This window comes from Rattus rattus, chromosome 9 (assembly GCF_011064425.1).
Source record: "Rattus rattus isolate New Zealand chromosome 9, Rrattus_CSIRO_v1, whole genome shotgun sequence".
NCBI lineage: Eukaryota > Metazoa > Chordata > Mammalia > Rodentia > Muridae > Rattus > Rattus rattus.
Genome location: NC_046162.1, coordinates 33,977,133 through 33,994,955, shown reverse-complemented (window position 1 = coordinate 33,994,955; position 17,823 = coordinate 33,977,133). Strand labels below are relative to the sequence as shown.

At 46.8% G+C, this 17,823-nt stretch overlaps 1 protein-coding gene and 1 long non-coding RNA gene across 2 annotated transcripts in view; one reads left to right on the top strand and one right to left on the bottom strand.

Moving 5' to 3' along the window:
- The window catches only part of Col23a1 (collagen type XXIII alpha 1 chain), a 290,415-nt gene that overhangs the window by 175,933 nt on the left and 96,659 nt on the right, over positions 1 to 17,823 (bottom strand).
- Positions 15,302 to 16,510, top strand: LOC116910515. The gene is made up of 3 exons (XR_004389157.1): positions 15,302 to 15,405; positions 15,640 to 15,696; positions 16,382 to 16,510. It is a non-coding gene; the product is annotated as an uncharacterized LOC116910515 (long non-coding RNA).

The following is a 17,823-nucleotide window of genomic DNA, read 5'->3' as shown; positions in this document are numbered from 1 at the left end:
AACCTGCCAGCCCTGTTTTCCTACAGGTTCTCCGCTTGGAGTTGGTCTTGGGAAAGAGGGAGCCCCCAGGTCCGCCTGGTTCCTCCCGTTTCCTGGTAGCAGCCGGCTGCCCAGCTTCTGGCCAGCACTCAGATGTGCAGCTTAAGAGCCAGGCCGTTTTATGTGCTCGGATGCAAAGAGTACTATTTTCCCTTCCTTGGAATGAAGGCATTAACAATGATGCTCATTAAAGTCAACTCAGACAGCATAATTAAAGGCAGAACTGGCTCGGCCTAAACACAGCTTTCCAACTCCAAACACACTGCCCGGCCCTTTCCTCCCCACCTTTTCACTTGATATTTTCCCTAATTAGACAAGCGGCCTGAGAGACAGTGGTGCCTTTGTTGTGTGGTCTTCATCGGTGTCTAAGAAGATTACACACACAGCATCCCGTCCACATCCCTGGTACAGAGGGAAGATGGCTGCACTCTGCATCCCTAGGGGATGGGAATGAAGCTTCGCTGGAGCCACATGATCTGTCCTTCCACCCACCTCAGTCAAGTCACCAGCTAACACTTGTGCGCACATACTGTGTAACTGGCATGGAAGGCCAAGCGCTAGCTGTGTCAGTATCTGTCACCCCCTCGGCAAATACCAGATCTCTGATTCAAGGCTAGCTCATTGTCATCATAGCTACTTACCAGGACAAGAAATCCCCTTTACTCATGATTCCTCTAAGCCAAACAACCACCATCTTGCGGAGTTCAGCTGGACCCACTTGTAAAAGATTATCCCAGCTGGAATTGTTGACTGCTTCTCCAGCCATTCCAAACAACCTGTCATATGCAATTTTGCTTGAATTACACATGGCCTTGGTGTGGGGTTAGATTGTATACGCTGGGGAAGACTAGGGGACAGGCTCTAACCATGAAGCTATAAGAAAGCAATCCTCCCTGATGAGTAGACTTCCCAGTGTGGCCTTGTTGGGGCAGGAGCACCCACATCCTTGTAAGTAGCCCCTCACCTATGCTCTGTAAGGAAGCCCAAGGAGCTCCTTGAGTGAGCTGTAGTGGACCCATGCATCCGTTTGTCACAAGGACCTTAGGGTAGGTGTTGTCTACAGTTCCCTCTGGGGAAAAAAGTTTTAGCAACAGTGGGACACACACAGAGATAGAGAGATGGGGAGACAGATGGCGAGGAGAGAGACAGCAAGACAGAGACAGGGAAACAGACAGACAGACAGACAGACAGACAGACACAGAGGGAGAGAACAGGAAGGAAGATCAGGCTATAATCCCTCAAAGCCTGCTCCTAGTAATGTACTTCCTCCAGTAAGGTTCACCTCTGTACTGTTCCATAACTTCCCAATCAGCACCACTTTCTGGAGACCAAGTATTCAGTACATCATCCCATGGAGACTTTTCTCATTCAAACTACCACTTCCTCCCAAAGCCAGTTCCCAGAAGAGATAAGGTGGCCAGGATAGCACAGTGATACACCCTTCTAACCGTTCAGTGAAATAAGACATTCAGTTGGGGCCATCTGGTGATAGGTGGGAAGTGTCATTTTCATACATAGCCATGAGTCACAACTGAACATAGTCTGCAAACTGTGCCCTCCCTCCGGCAACTTCATCATCACGTAGACCTCACAGAGCAGTTCCCAAAAAGGGAGACAGTGAGGGCCAATCATTCTACACTGTCCCTGATGCTATCCATGGATGTGGTAAACACCGGATAGATGAGGCTGCCCCAGCCTATGCCACTGTAAACTTTATAGTGGGGAGAAGTAAAGGTTTAAAGTACAGTAAATACATATGTCACTCCATGCTGTCATCACATCACCCCAGTTGTGGTATAACCATGGCCACCACATTGCTAGGTCACTGATATTTCCCTTTTCTTTGCAGTGCTAGGTGATCAGTGTACTGCTGGCTGCAGGACCTTTCTTGTCAGTCCCAGTATTACCCCTTGGGGCTTCTACCCTCACACATGCAGGAATTGTAGGATGGGGTATACAGCTACTGTGAATGGGGCTCCAAGTAGCAACTGTCCCTGGAATTAATTCTGCCCTCCTTCTGTAATAAGAAAATCCAGCGGAGCTTACATTTCCCTTGTTTCCTTGCAGTTAGGAATGGATATGTGACTGTTTTCTGGTCACTGGGCATCCATAGAAACGAAACATGCAGTTCCCCGGGCATCATCTTAAAATGAAGTGTGCTTCCCTACCTGCATTCTCTTTCTCGCTTCCCGAGGATTGAGTGAAGCCATGGCTAGAATGGCGGGGACAGGGGTCGCTGCAGGATGCCACATATTGAGATCCATGCTACTATACAGCAAGGAACTAAGCTCTCCCGAACCCCTTGGCTGTCAGAGTAATGTCTGTCCGCTCACCCAAGAGGACAGTGCATTGCTATGCTGCTTAACTTCCTGTAGGTTCTACCCCTGGAGCATAATCTGTCTCCTAGCACAACAGGGCAGCCTCAGTTTATCGAGAAATACAGTTGTAGCCACCATTGTTGATGATGCATGGGTAATGGGTCGCACTGGGTGAACATGTGCTGCTGACATGTGTACATCCATGTCAAGGCCCCTGATACTTCAGACTCATGGGAACTGGCAAATCCTTCCCTGGGTCAGACTCAGAGAGTTGGCAAAGCCTTCCTCTGGCTTGTGTGTGAATGATGACAGAATGTAGGGAAAGCCAGGACAACAACTCTCTCCTCCTGGATGTTCCTAGCCCGAGTCTGCTCCCTTCTTCCTGAGACTAGCTAACTCCTCCTCCCCGAGCCATCTATTAAATGTGCTAAGTTCTGGGTTGCTGCGTGCTCAGTCACGGGCGCTGCTACATCACCGGATCCCAGCTTTCCTGTCTATGTGTCTGCTGTTTCTTCCTTCCCAAACCACCCAAGTCAGGTTTCCGGAACTAAGCGATGCTGGATGAGGCATTGTTGGAGTTGCACTGTGAAGGAGGCTAAGTGCTTTCTCTACAGTTTCCCCACAGCAACTGCAGAAAACAGCGGCGTGTCCATCAGATGGCTGTGCCCACTTGAAGGCTCCACTACGGTCAGGCCTGTGGGCTGTTGATGTTAACTCAGAGGAGGAGTGGAAGGGACGGCTGGAGAATCTTCACCTGAGATTCCAGACACATCTCCCAACTCTTTGTATGAAGTTCCACCCTGGTGGCACATGGCTGTGTGAGTATAGAGGCTGAGGGGACACTAACTCCATCTATGCAGCATCCTCCATGCCGATGAAGGCTTTCCACCACACTCATGCCCGTAACCCCTCACCCATGCTCTGTAAGTCCTTGGTTCCTGATTGTGCCTTTGTTTGTCTTTGGGACTTTACTGGGGAGGGGAGGGTTGGGTGGCACTTGCATCTCCTTGCTCCATTAGCTTCTTACTATTAGTCCTATTTTAAAGATGGGGAAACTGAGGCAGGAAGAGAAAGGTAGCACTGACTTGGGACAGTCAGGACCAGAACCTGTAGTTGACAGTGCTGTTAGCCCCGGGCTGGGTTCTTACTTCAAGGCCAGTGCTTCCTTTTCCTAACCCTAAACTATTTCTGTGGACCTGCTATTTGTAAGTTAATTCTGAGCAAAAACAGTGTCGGGGAGTAAACAGTTCGCTCTATTTGATTAAAACTAAATCCTGTTTAAGTTCAATTTTCAACTTTTATTAAACTAATCTTGCTTTCACAGCAAGCATTTTCTATTAAAAAAAAAAGTGGGAAAGGGGGAAAATTTAGTCGGTTGACCGAATATTTATATTTTAAGAGCCTGGATTTCTTTCAAAGGAGGAACATAAGATTATTTAATATTCTCTCTCTCTCTCTCTCTCTCTCTCTCTCTCTCTCTCTCTCCCTTCCCCTCCCCCTCTTCCTCCTTCCCTCCATCCCTCCCTCCCTCTCTTCCCCTGTTTTCCTTAAACCAGCCACCTTTCTGCCTCCACCTCTCAAACACTGGGATTACAGGAGCACCACCCCACCCAGGCTCCCTATTTGTATGTTTGTGATGCTGAGGCTTGAGCCCAGGGCATGCTAGACAAGCATTCTACCAGGGAGCTACATCCTGGGCATCCCAATTTTCTGGTCAATCAGTAACATTCTTACCTATGCTCTATTTTTTTTTAACCACACAAAACCTCACATCTTTATATGTAGTTGTTTACTTGGAAATCTTCAGGAGCCCAAGAGATGGATCACCGGCCAAGACCACTGTGTACCAATACAGAGGGCCCGAGGTCAGTTCCCAGCATCCACATGGAGGCTCACAACTACCTGTAACTCCAATTCTTGCCTCGCCTTTGCACATACCTACATGCAGACACGTGCATCCATAAATAAGAAAATACGTCTTTAAAAAGAAGAAGTACGGGGAGAATCAGAAGCAACAGAAGGATTGAGTACTGTTGTGAAATAATAAATCAGTCTAATGAGGAGGAATGGAGCCCCACTGTTCACGACAGCACGGATGGAACTGGAGTTCATTATGTTAAGTGAAATAAACCAGACCCAGAAGAACAAGTACGGCTTGGTCTCACGCATGTGAGAGCGTAAGGCAGTTGATCTCAAAACGCAAACAGAAGAACAGTGCTTGCCAGGGGGCTTGGAGAGCTGAGGGGAGGGTGGGAAAAGGTCCGTTGGTGAGTACTCAGTCACAGCCAGGTAAAATAAACTGGTTCCGATGTTCTGCTGCACACAGAGCAACCATAAATAATGGTAGTATACATGTATTCTGCCCAAAAGCTAAAATGTGGGGCCAGGGAGACAAATCAGGGTAAGAGCGCTTGCTGGGAGAGCATGAGGACCCGTTTGAATCCTGAGTACCCACATAAGAAGTAGGGTGTGATTGCACATGTAACCCCAGTACTGTGGAGAGTGGAGACAGGAGGATTGCCGGGTTTGCTGACTGCCAGTCTAGCTCTAAGTTCAGTGAGAGACTCTCTCTCAAGACAAAAAGGCAGAGGATAGAGTGGGATATTTGACAAACTCCTCTGCCTTCTGCATAGCCACACACATACATGTGTAACACACATACATACATGCATACATACATGCATACACACATGCACGCACACAAACACTAATATTTAAAAAAAATCAAAAAGAAAGAATTATGTTTTTACCAGAAAGACAAGATGGACACCCAGGGAACTGACACACTCTGACGGATTTGAACCCAACACGGCACATATGAGCACCGGCATCATCTGATACCTCCCAGCTGTGAAGCTTTTGCGTGCCATTAAAAATGTTACTACAAAATTAACATGTATGCTGAGAGCCTTCTTGTGTAGAAACAGCAGCCAGTTACAAGATATGGCACAAGGCAAGATCCCGTTTCATTTTGTTCCAGTCACTCAAAATATAACACGCCCAGGGATCAGTTAGGAAAGGAAAAAATATATTAAATATCCACTCAAAGAAAAAACTTAAGCTTCCAAGCGGTACCAGGGAGATTAGAGTGAACCCAGGCACAGCGTATACATGGACACTCTCACAAAGAGGTTAATTCTTCCTACACCAACTAAATGTTAACAAAGAACATGGCATGTAGCAGCGGGCTGGACCAAACCCCACTGATTTCCCATGTATATACATCCATGTCAGGTCAGAGAAAAATTGCAAATTCTAAAAGAAGGGTCTGGAGAGGGCTCAGCAGCAAAGAACACTCACTGTTCTTACAGAGAACCTGAGTTTGGATCCAGCACCCACACTGAGTGGCTCATAACAACCTGTAACTCCAGCTCAAGGGAACTGGACAGCCTATGCTGACTTTCTGGGCACCTGCATGCCTAGGTGTGCTCTCACGCAGAGACGTGCATGCACGGACAAAGAAATAACAATGTAAATCCTTAAAACAAACGAAACATTGTAAAAGCAGAGTTACGGAGATGGTTAGAGGGCTAGAGTTTGGATCCCCAGAACGGGTGTAAACACCAGGTAGGTGTGTCAGCCTGCCTGTCATTCAAGGCTCAGAAGGCAGAGAGAGACAGGGGATCTCCCCAAACAATCCAGCTAGGAAGACTGACCACACACCAGTGAGCTCTGGGGTTTGACTGAGCCCCTGCCTGCCTCAGTGGTGGAGGATGATTTCTGACCCGGTTCTTGTGATGTGTAAATGCATGGAAATCACTGATTAGTTGGCACTTGGCTGTTGATAAACCGACTATTATGAAGGTTATGCAGTCTCATGGTTCTGGTTTCCCATGTGTGTCTCCAGGTGCTTAACTAGGGCTTGTGTCTGAACCACTAGTATCCCACAAGAGCCTCACACCAGCATTCCCAAGATCTCTCTCTCTCTCTCTCTCTCTCTCTCTCTCTCTCTCTCTCTCTCTCTCTCTCTCTCTGTGTGTGTGTGTGTGTGTGTGTGTGTGTGTGTGTGTGTGTGTGTGTGTGTGTGTGTGTTTGCATTTGCAGGGGTATAGAGGTCAGAAGAGAGTATTAGATCCCCTGAAGCTGGAATTATGAATTGTGAGCCATCATGTGGGTGCTGGGAACAAAATTCAGATCTAAAGGAGCAGCAAATGCCTTTAACCACTGAGCCATCTCTTCAGCCCCCTTTTTCCATGGAGGATGATTTACAAGATGCTTTAAACCCACGAGAGGACCAAACCCCATTAGAGCATGTTTTCCCCTATATATATTTACCTATATTAAAATGTATACATCTAGTACAGTGCAGGATTAAATTAGTATGAAAGCACAACAACAATGACAACACAAGGTAATAAAATCTATTTAAAGCTTAGTGATTGCTTGCGTCTGGAACCGTTCATTTGACGTGTTTGGACAGAGGTAGACATACGAGGTTAGCCTAAATCCCCTTCTTCGGCCTCACTATCTAAACATAGCATCTTCCTTCTTTCCCATGCCAACCCAGAAAGGCTAAGATTGCTTGGCAAATCTACTCCATTTTCTATTGCTATAATAAAGTAGTTGAGGCTAGATAATTATTTTTAAATGTTCATTTAGTTCACAGTTCTAGAGGCACAAGAGCAGGACACTGGCTTCTGCTCAGCTCTGGTGAAGATCACAGTAGGGAGACGTTGCTTAGATGAGATCTCTTGGTAAGACAGGAAGACAGGAGCAGATACCTCAGGCCAGCCTTGTCCTTCTGTTTTATAACAACTCCATCTTGAGGGAGCTAACCATGGTTCCAAGAGAGATCCATTAATTCCTTGTAAGGCTGACATATCCAATGACTCAGCCTCATCTGCATTAGTCAGCTTCCTGATACTGTGACAAAATGCTTGAGGGAGGTCAACTGATGTAGGAAAGGCTTTCATTGACCCATAGATCAGAGGTTTCTGATCATGGCTGCCCTGACGGTTGGCTTGAATGCTTTAGGAACCATTGTGAGATAGAGCTTCATGGTGTTAAGGATGTAGAGTGAGGAAGCCGCTCACCTTAAGGGTGACCAGGGTGCAAAGAGAGAGCTCACTGCTACAATAAAGCCGTGGTCTCCATGCTCAGTAAGCTACCAATCCACTACAGGTTCATTCCTTGGTGAGGTCAGATCCCTCATGAGACAAACACCTTCTGAGGACCCTCGGCTGCACTGGAGGCTGGGCTTCAACTCACAGCCCCTCAGGAGACACCAGAGACCCAAACTCTAACAGCCTCCCACTTACCATTGCTCCTCTGAGGATTCAGACTAGCTTGAGTCCTCTCAGGGACTGTATGCAGGTGGCAGCACCTGGATGGCTGTACCCCTGCCTAGTTCTGCTGTGAGAGCCACGGGAAGCTGCCTCACAGCTTCTCGGCAACTTGCTTCTGCTTAGCATCGAAAGGAAGCCCGTCCCCTCGAGAGCTGTCTCCACCATAGATCACCCAGATGCTCTAACTTGACAAAATAATGCGCCTGTTTGTTTAGGAGAATAAACAGGCAAGGACAGCTAAAGATATTTTCAAAAAAGAAAAATAACAAGAAAGAAGGAGAGTTACATAACAGCATGGCTGAGGCACGTTGGCAAACACGGCCAATTTTGAAGAGTGGTTCAAGCACCAAACCATTTTGCACACACTATGGGAGCAAAACGGATTGTTTAGCAAATGGAGATGGATGACTGGGTATTTGGAAGACCTTCAAGTCAGGGCCTCTCCCTGGTCTTTACGCCATAATAAATTGTAGGATTAACAAAAGGATTCAGAACTGGGATAGCTCAGTGGTTAAGTACTCCGGCAGACCAAAGCCCTGGGCTTCAGTTCTCTCTCTCTCTCCCTCTCCCTCTCCCCCTCCCCCTCCCCCCCTCTCCCCTCCCCCTCTGTCTCCCCCTCCCTCTCCCTCTCTCTCTCATGTATATACACACACGCTAAATATAAAAATAAATGAAGCCTTTTATATTTTCCTAAGCTTTTATAACTTCAACAAATGTGTATTGCTTTTGCAATTTTCTAAGGAAATAAACAATAAAAGTGGAAAAAATCATAAAAGTAGAAAAAAAATTAAATAAAGTCTTACACCAAGTAGAAGCACACACAGGAAAACACTTAACAGCTATCAGATGGGGCTGGGTTTTCTAAGTGCACAAGAGCAATGGGAGAAACAGATCAACAAATGGAATTAGTTTTAAAAATTCCAATATATGTCATAAAAATTGCAAGGCGAATAAAAAAAGGAAAAACTGTTTCAATAAATATAACAGAAAGCAGCCTCCTTTTGTCACTAAAGGCATTTCCCAGATTAAGCTGGACACCTATATTCCCAGCTACTCGGAAGACTGAGGCATGAGGATGACCTCAGCTTATGACTTGGAAACAAACCTGGGCAACTCGGCAAAACCCTATGGGAAAGCACTGAGAAAACACTAGGGGCTGATGGGAAGACCTGATGACCCAAGTACAAACCCTGGAACACACACAGTGGAAGGAGAGAACTGACTCTTCAAAGTTCTCTGACCTTCACGCCAACATGGCCTCTTGCTTATACAAAGCAAATGCAATGTAATTTAAAAATGAAACAAGACACTAAGTGTCCTGGCCTCACACTGCAAAGACAATTCAGAATAGAAACGCTTTGTCTAAGGACATGGTGGACAGTCCTAGGCTACAGCAATTACCAAGAGCATCCTTCCTGGGTTCGTTTGCAGCACTGAGCTGCCCTGCTTTTAATGATAATGAAAAAAACATTGATTGGAGTGTGGAGCTGCAGGCCTTTCCATAAACGTAGATTGTTCTGGAGAAGGCATTAGGCACATGTTCCAGGCTGTTGACTGTCCCACTCCCCTTTGAACAGCCTGGCCACAAAACTGATCAGAAAGAAACATGCAAAGCACAGATGTCCATGGCAGTGCTCTTCCTAATAACAGAGAGATTCCGAGGTTTCCAATGGGATCTTTATGGTGTCCAAAGGTTGAGGACATCTATCTCCAATAAGGGAATACCATGATCTTATTACAAAGGTGTTCCTTAATGTCACACCCTCATCCCCCAAACAAACAAACAAACAAACAAATGAACGAACAAACGAAAGCTCACAAAGACAAGGGGGGAAACCGCAAACACTTGAACCAGTTACTTTTCAGTAACCAGACTGTAAGAAGGAGTGTTGACACATTTGTTCTGGCACTGCCGTGGGACAAAGTGAATAAATTAGGTTGGTTTTGTCAGAGGCAGGGTTTTTGGCAAGGTCACTGATTGAGAACCATGACAGGCACTTGGGGGAACACTCCAGTTTGAAAAGGAACAGCAAACATTTTCCGTTTCTGTACTTGGACAGGCCTGTAGGTATCAAGCAGGTACTTAGAGTACCCCCATTGTGGTCTCTTACATATTTCCTCTCTAGCAATATACAAGATGAACTCGAATGTATCCTCCACAGTTTTGGAAAGCAAATCCCCAGCACCTTATGTTCTTCAGAGCGGAGGCCTTCGGGGGGGATGGTTTGGCCTATGGTACGTGGTCATGGCGAAATACCCTGTCTAAAACCAGCTTAGGGAAGGAAAGGCAGTAATTTCACCTTACCATTCATTCCAGGGTACAGTTTACTGTGGTCGGGGAGCCGAGGCAGGAACTTAAAAGGCTAGTCACACCACACCTGCAGTCGAGAGCAGAGAGAGACGAACGCATGCATGCTCTCTGGCCCAATTTCTCCATTCTCACGTCTAGGGAATGGTACCGCCCACAGGAGGCTGAGTCTTCCCACATCACTAAATTTAGTTAAGATCACTGCCCCACAGGAACGCCCACTTCCTTGCACAATGTAGACAGTCCCCCACTGATAGTCTCCTCCTAGGCGATTCTAGGTTGTGTCAAACTAGCAGTTAAAGCTAAGCACCATAAAAGATCTTTAGGGTTAGCCGAGATCACGAGGGAGGGGCTCTCTGGTGACTTTTAAAGGAGGAGGAGGAGGAGGAGGAGGAGGCGTTGGCAGAGAAAAGAAAAAGGAGTGATTTAGGTGTTGTCTCTGGTGCTGTTTGTGCTTTGATGTTAATTCTGCCCCTATGGCAAGGAGTGGATCACATACTCAGGTGATTTCATGTGAACCTTCTCCCCATTTTAACTCATCACTGCCTGTGACTGGGTAGTGGAAGGGAAAGGTGGGGCTGGAGGTTTTAGAGAGTAGGGGAAGGGAGGGAAAGAGAGAGGAAGAAGGTGGAGGAAGAGGAGGTGGAAGGAAGATGAGGCAGAACTGTGAGGAGCTGTCCGAGGAGCTGTCCTCACATATGTGAGGAGCTGTCCTCACATACTCCATTACAAGATGGCCCCGGCATCCGGCAGAACGCACCTAGTAAAAAGGGCAATACGCAGGCGCCTGGTAACTTCCCTACTCAAAGGGACACGTACGCTTTGGTACGTCATCTGGCATAATTGGCAGCGACCAGTCAGAGAGTGACACGTCCTAGGCGAGGATAGTTTCCTATATAAGGGACGGTTATTCCTCACTCGGCGTCTCCACATTGTAAGCTTATGCTCTCCCTCTCAAGACGCATTAAAGCTTTTCTGCAGTAGGATCCTGTGTGTGCCGCGTCGTTCCTGCTGGCGAGACGTAGCGCGGGACACAGAACCATGTGTCCTGGAGAAGCGGCAAGTAGCGAGGGTCTCCTAGCTGGGGACAGAGGAGTGCTGTGGTGAATCTGCCCGGTCTGTGCACGCAGCTTATAAATACTGTAACTGAGTTGTCGTTCTTTCTATGGGCTTACTGGGGCTGAGGGTTCACTACGACACTTAGGTAGCTCGCTTATTTTGTTCTTCTATGTGATGATGTCCCTACCCATTACGATGCAGTGATTTTTTTGTTTTTGTTTTTAAATCAGCTTCAGACAGAAATCCGCATTACATCTCAGGACTTCACACCTCCTTAACAGTATGGCAAACAAACCTGTATTCTTTGTAAATTACCCGGTCTTAGGTAATATGTTGTAGCAACAAAACTAGACAAGCATGTCACTGTGCAAGCAAAGAAACTATCAAACAAGACTGAAGTCCTGTGTAAAGGACTCGAGTTGCCACAGAGCTCCCACGGGCTTAAGGTAAGACCTCACTAAGCACGGCTAAGAGTAACTGCAGTGAGTTGAAATGTACCAGATCAGTTTAATCCCATGAGGTCATCATGGTACTAAGGACAGCACTCCGTGGTTGCCTCTGGGGGACGCCTGAGAACAAACCCATTATTTTGAAAAATGGTAGATAAAAAGGAAGGACCTAAAGAATTCCTCCCAGGTGAGTGAACGGTTGCTGATGGGAACTCCTCTCTGTGCTACCCTAGCCTGCAAGGAAAAGCAGACATTACAACCTCCTCATTTTACAGATCTCCATTAAAGTCACATGTGAGGCCATCATGATCACGCTGCTACCACAGAAAGAAACACATTTATTCTGTGGCCAATGCCCTACCCTGCAACAGTATTCTTACCCCCTCCCCCCACTTCCCCAAACCAAACCTGAATGTCACCAGGCGTTTACGTCCACCCACCAATTATGGGACCGACGGGGCCAGAGGAGTACATTAAATAACACCACAGGAATGTGGCCATCAAGATCCAGATGGTGGGAAACTGAAGAGCAAATGACCAGGTTTCTTCAATAAATAAATTACAGGGGGGACTGAGAGCATGGCTTGTGGGTAAGGCGCATGAGGCCGTGGGTTCAATCCCCATCATGGCATAAACCACATGTCATAGTTCACACCCGCCATTCCAGCAGGCAAGACGCAGGAGTACTTCAAGATCATTTGTAGCTATGTGGTGAATTTGAGGCCAACCTGGGCTACATAAGACCCTGTCTGAAGAGAAAGGAAGGAAGGAAGGAAGGAAGGAAGGAAGGAAGGAAGGAAGAGAAAGAAGAGGAAGAGGAGGAAGAGGGGAAGGGAGAATTATTATTAATTGGGTAAACTTGTATGTCAACTTCATAGTTACTGGTTATTAAGTATTTGTCAAAATGGCGTTAACAAATGCTATTTTAATGATTGGAAAATACACCTTTTAAAATTATTTACACTGAAATATCCCACCCCAGCGATAAATCTGTAATTTGTTTCCAAAAATAGGCAGTAAATAAGTAGCCAACAAGATGTTTTTATTTTTATTTAACTTTATTCTTTTTTAAAAAGGTTTATTTATTTATTATATACATTGTAGCTATCTTCAGACACACCAGAAGAGGGGCATCAGATCTTGTTACAGATGGTTGTAAGCCACCATTTTATTCTTTTAAGATGTAAACCATGTTTGTCCACAATTTGCTAATGCTCAAACACCAGGTGTTGGAATGGGACTAAGGTTCCTGTTCTTGTTCTACCTTTTAATTTGTTTTTTAAATGTTTAGATATTTCTCCACAACAAAAAAGGCTGAAAAAAAAATCCCCCCACCTGAAAATATTTTTTAAACGAGAGTCTCTCTACTTTCTTTAATGACATGAAGAGATATTTACAAAACGGCAAGGCTCGAAACAAAAACAAAATCCAATGCCTAGGGTGTCACCCGAGTCTTGTCCATATATACAAACTGCTGTGAGACCAGGAGCAGATTCAACATCTCGCTGATGGCAACTGGGATCTTTTTATGGGGCTGTAACTGTGGTTTTTCTCTCCTTTATAGCTTCTGTCTTGGGCAGTGAGTGGCTCTTACTTTACCTTTCCAGAAATATATTTTTAGAAGCATTTAGAAGCATTTAACTTGGATTTAGCAGGACAAGTTCAGCGGTTATATTCACGGTGTGTTTATTTCTGCTTTGGCCCGCTCTCTTCCAACAGTCTCCAGAATGGCTGTGAAGCCAGAGAGTGGAGCTGTGCAGAGAATCCCCAGATTCGCTCGAATAAACAGCACACAGTAGACCCCAAACAGAAGCACCTTTCTCAGGCCAAGCAATGAGCCGCCTAAAATTCTTAACCCTAAGGGGATAATAACAGGTCATAAAAAAATAAAACCCACAACAAAACAAAAACCCCTTTTCACAGATGAGTATAGTACCCACTCAGTCAGGGAAGGCTGGACGCAGCTGGTCCAGTGAGTCCATCCAGACACTGGACAAAGCTGAGGGGTGGGCCACAGTCATGATGGACATAAAGCCTGGGCCAGGACACGCCGAATCCATCATGAGTTCTCTGTCGCATGGAAAGGATAATCCTAATAGCCCATCAATCCACGCTAGGAGGTATAATTTGGGCTATCAGACGAGGCTGTGGGTGGTTCAAAGACCACTCTGTGGTTAAGGGGGCTTGCTGCTCTTGCAGATGACCTGAGTTCAGTTCCCAGCTCTCACTGAGGCTCATAACTGCAGATCCAGGAGACACAATACCCCTTTATGGCTTCTATGGGCACTGTAGTCACATGTACATACCCACTCAGAGACACATAAAATTTTTTTTTAAAGAAAGGTCTTTTTTTTTTCTTAAAAAAAATTGAAAGAGGCCATAGGAAAGGAAAGTTTAAAAAAATGTCCTTGGGGGGTTGGGGATTTAGCTCAGTGGTAGAACGCTTGCCTAGCAAGCGCAAGGCCCTGGGTTCGGTCTCCAGCTCCGAAAAAAAGAAAAAAATGTCCCTGGAGCATTTCAAAAGGACAAAACAAATGTAAGGTTCACACTGTTGGGCTTGTATATAGTTCAGTTGGTAGAGTGGTTACCTTGTATGTAGGAGGTACTGGTTTGAGTTCCCAGCATCAGAACAAAAATTAAAATAAATTATCTTAAAAATACCACTTCGTTGAGAGCCAAATGTTACTTTTCTTAATGTGACGGAACACTGGGCAGGAAGCAACTTAAAGGAGGAAAGGCTTTATTTCTGGCTCACGGTTTGAAAGGATACAGTCCATCTCCTCAGGGAAAGCACCATGTCAGCAGAGTGAGGGACTGGTCACATTGTATCCACAGCTGGGAAGCAGAAAGGAGACACAAAGTCTGGCCAAGCTTTTAGATCTCAAGGCCGGGTCCCCTAGTGACCAGCTTTCTCTGGAGAGCCTTTACCTATTAAAGGTCCAGAACCTTCAAAAACAGCAGCAGCAGCTTTGGTCCAAAAGTTCAAAACATGTGAGAGCATCTCAGAGGCAAATCACAGCCAACCGGAAGCTTTCACAACGTTTAACATCTGTGCTAACAAACACCTGCCCCTTCCTATCTAGTGCCTTTTGTTTCCAGTGAAGAGAAACATCTCCGGATCCAGGTCCTCTTTTCTCACTATAACCCTGCTCCGGGGTGGGCACCTGGGCTTTGACATTTTTCTTCATGTTTGCTCAACAGTCATAGCAACCAGGCCTGTGAGCATGTACAGAAAGAAAGAATACGCCTGGTTCTCTGAGGTCTCTGTCTAGCAGCAGAGAGAAGACTGTTGATCTCCTAGCTGGGTGGACTCGGTGGGGGAGCGCCTCACGGGATCTCCTCTGACCCCCTCCCCCATCTCGCTCCCCCCACCTCACCACAGTCTACACATGAGCTGTTCTAGTTCACAACACACTCGTGGTTTGTCGGTCCCCCCCCCCCGCAACCCCCAAGTTAAGGCAATAAATAAGAAAAATTCCCATGGGAATCTGCCAGTCCCACCTTTAAGAGAGGGGCTCTCCAACACAGGTTGTTGAACAAAACAAGCCACTTCACGGTTTTGGCAGCAGGACTGGGGTCTGGAGAGACTGCACAGATGAGAACTGGCTGAGACTCAGAGCTGCATTCCCGTGCTGCCTTGTGCGGAGTGGCTTTACTTCACCAGACCTGATGACTACGGCCTGGGCCATCCGCTCAACCTGTTTTGTCTGCCTCCATCAGCAGAGGCAGCAGAGGCAAAGGGCAGGCTGGGTAAGGGACTCCAAGACACTGGCTGCCTTTCCTGGGCTCACCCTGTAGCTTGAGGTGCTTCCATGCAAGAACGGCTTAGTCAGCATCCTGGTGGGGGATTTTGCTCTCTACGCCAACAAACCAACCACGACAGCCTGAAACAGGCTGGGGATGCTTCGAGGGCATTTGAGGGATTTCTCTACTTTGGAGGCACCAGGGTAAGCAACACACGGGTTTCTGGCAGAACGGCCTTCTCTTCTGCAACCTTGCATTTTGCCTGGCCTGTCTGGGCCTCAGCTCCCCTCCACTTCATAACCTGAGGACCTTAACTGAATTAACCTCTTAGGAAGCTGGAATGGTGATGGGTGGCAGGGGGTCCTGGGTGTGGTGCTCCCTGAGCACCGAGGATTCAGGCTGGGATTTTGTTTTCTTTCCTACATCCAAAATAACAGGGGTGCAAGTCTGAGAAGATACAGCAAGTTCTAAGCCAGTTTCAGAAAGAACTGATGGTGAGCATCAGAGAAGGGGAAGGGTGAAGGGAGGGGAGGTGTGGGGGAGGGGAGGCGTGTGGGAAAGGGAGGGGCAAGGGCTGGTTCCTAAAACCTGAAGCTCCCAGCTCAGCAAGTAAACAATTATCCTCTCTCTTCTCCCCCATTCTCTGTCTCTGTCTCTGTCCCTGTCTCTCTGCGTCTCTTTTTTCCCTTCTTTCCTTTTTTTTTCTCTCTCTCTCTCTCTCTCTCTCTCTCTCTCTCTCTCTCTCTCTCTCTCTCTCTCTCTCTCTCTCTCTCTCTCAGGGCTTCATGTAGCCCAGGTTACCCTCAAACTTCCTTTGTATTGGAGGATGACTTTGGACTCCTGCCCCTCCTCACTTTTGGGATCCAGGGCTCTGGCCTGTTAGGCAAATGCTCTACCCACTGAGCTACACCCCCAGTCTTCAGAGTCAGGTTCGAATGAGCAAGTCGGAGAGTAGACTGGCTCCTAGCACACAGTGAACTCTGGGAGGGAAGGCAGACAAGAATCATGCCAAAATCAACCACACACTCGAGCATTCCCTGGGTGCCAGGCATGGCAGACATTTCCAAGTCACTTCCCTCAATTTTACGACCACCATTTTTTTACACATGACATTGAGTCTCTGAGACTTAAGTCAGGCCCTCCCCCCCCCTTTTCTTTTCTTTTCTTCTTTCCCTCCAGCAATCAGACCCAATCTCCGACCCCGATTTTTAAACAAAACCAGCTGAGGCAGTGACTCTGGTCAGCTCTGAAAACCCGACATGCTTCTGCCATTGCTATAACTTATGAGAAACTTTCATATTGGAGCCTTTTATCTCTGTATTGGAGGCGGGACAGACCTGCATGCATTTAACTTCTTTCAGTCATTCAAAGAGACAGAGAAGCAGAGAGAAGAGCCTGTATTAAATCAGGCAAAATAAGAGGAAACGGATTTAACAAAATATTATGGTAAGAGCTTCAGGTTTCTATAAATCACCCCCATTGAGCTCTGAAATCCCCAAATTACTATTGTTGTGCTATTTAATATTCCCGATCCGTAACAGCTGATGAAAACGTGAAACGCAGCCAAACATGGAGTCGGAAAACTTCTTTAACTCAATTTGGACTCCACGTTACCGAAACAACAAAAACAAGACCCAGCACACACAGAAGTGGAGGTGGGGGGGACAAAATCAAAACCTTCCAGGATTTAACAAATTTCAGTACAAATCGTGAACCGGATCCCTTCGAACCGTTAAGAGGCCTGCACAGAAAGAACACCGCCCAAATCAAATCGCCCGGAGGTTTCCCTCTGCAAAACAGCCTGTGGCTCCCTCGTCGGAACCAGAGCCAGAGTGGAAATTGGTGTGAAAATCAGTGAGTGCGGACGGCCGCAGAGCACGGGGGGTGGGGTGGGGGGGGGAGAGAAACCGGAAGGCAGCGTTCCCTGGGTATTTGCAATAATAACCAAAGCAGAACCAGCTGCAGGCTGGCACGGTGCACCTCGTCCCAGTGCCGTGCAGGCTGGCGTTCAAAGGGCCAAGTAAGTGGATGGTTAGGTGCAGTTTCACGCCTCGTTGCACAGCTAAATAAAAGGAAATATACATACATATATTAAGTGTAACTGAAGTTCTGTAGCACAGACAGGCTTTCTCTACTTGGGTCTGGAGGTTCCAATTATCCCAAAGCCAAAAGTCTCTGAGGTAGGAGGAGGTTTTTTACCATAGGCCAAGGACCACCAAAGTAATGTAAAGGTTGCTTTCCGTTATGGTAAGATCATCCAAGGACATCCCTGGATCGTAAGTGCTCTAGCCATGCCGGGGAGGTTTGGTGGAATGGGGGCTGAGTGTGGAGGGGGTGCTGGGAGCTAGAAGAGGAACAAAGGCAGGACAGGAAGCAGGAATAAGAACAATGCATGAATTGAGCATCTACTGTATACCAGGCCTGGTTCTGAATGTGCTCTATAAACATTCGTTGGCCTGTGAGCCTAGGCAGAGGCTAGTGTTACTACATTTGTTTTACAGTGAGGGAACTGAGGCAGAAGTGGAATTGTCTCACAAAGGTCACAGAGCCAAGAGGCAAGTGATTGAGTGCCAGGGAGCCACCCCCCCCCCCGATGCCTTCTACATGTGTGCTAGCTGCCA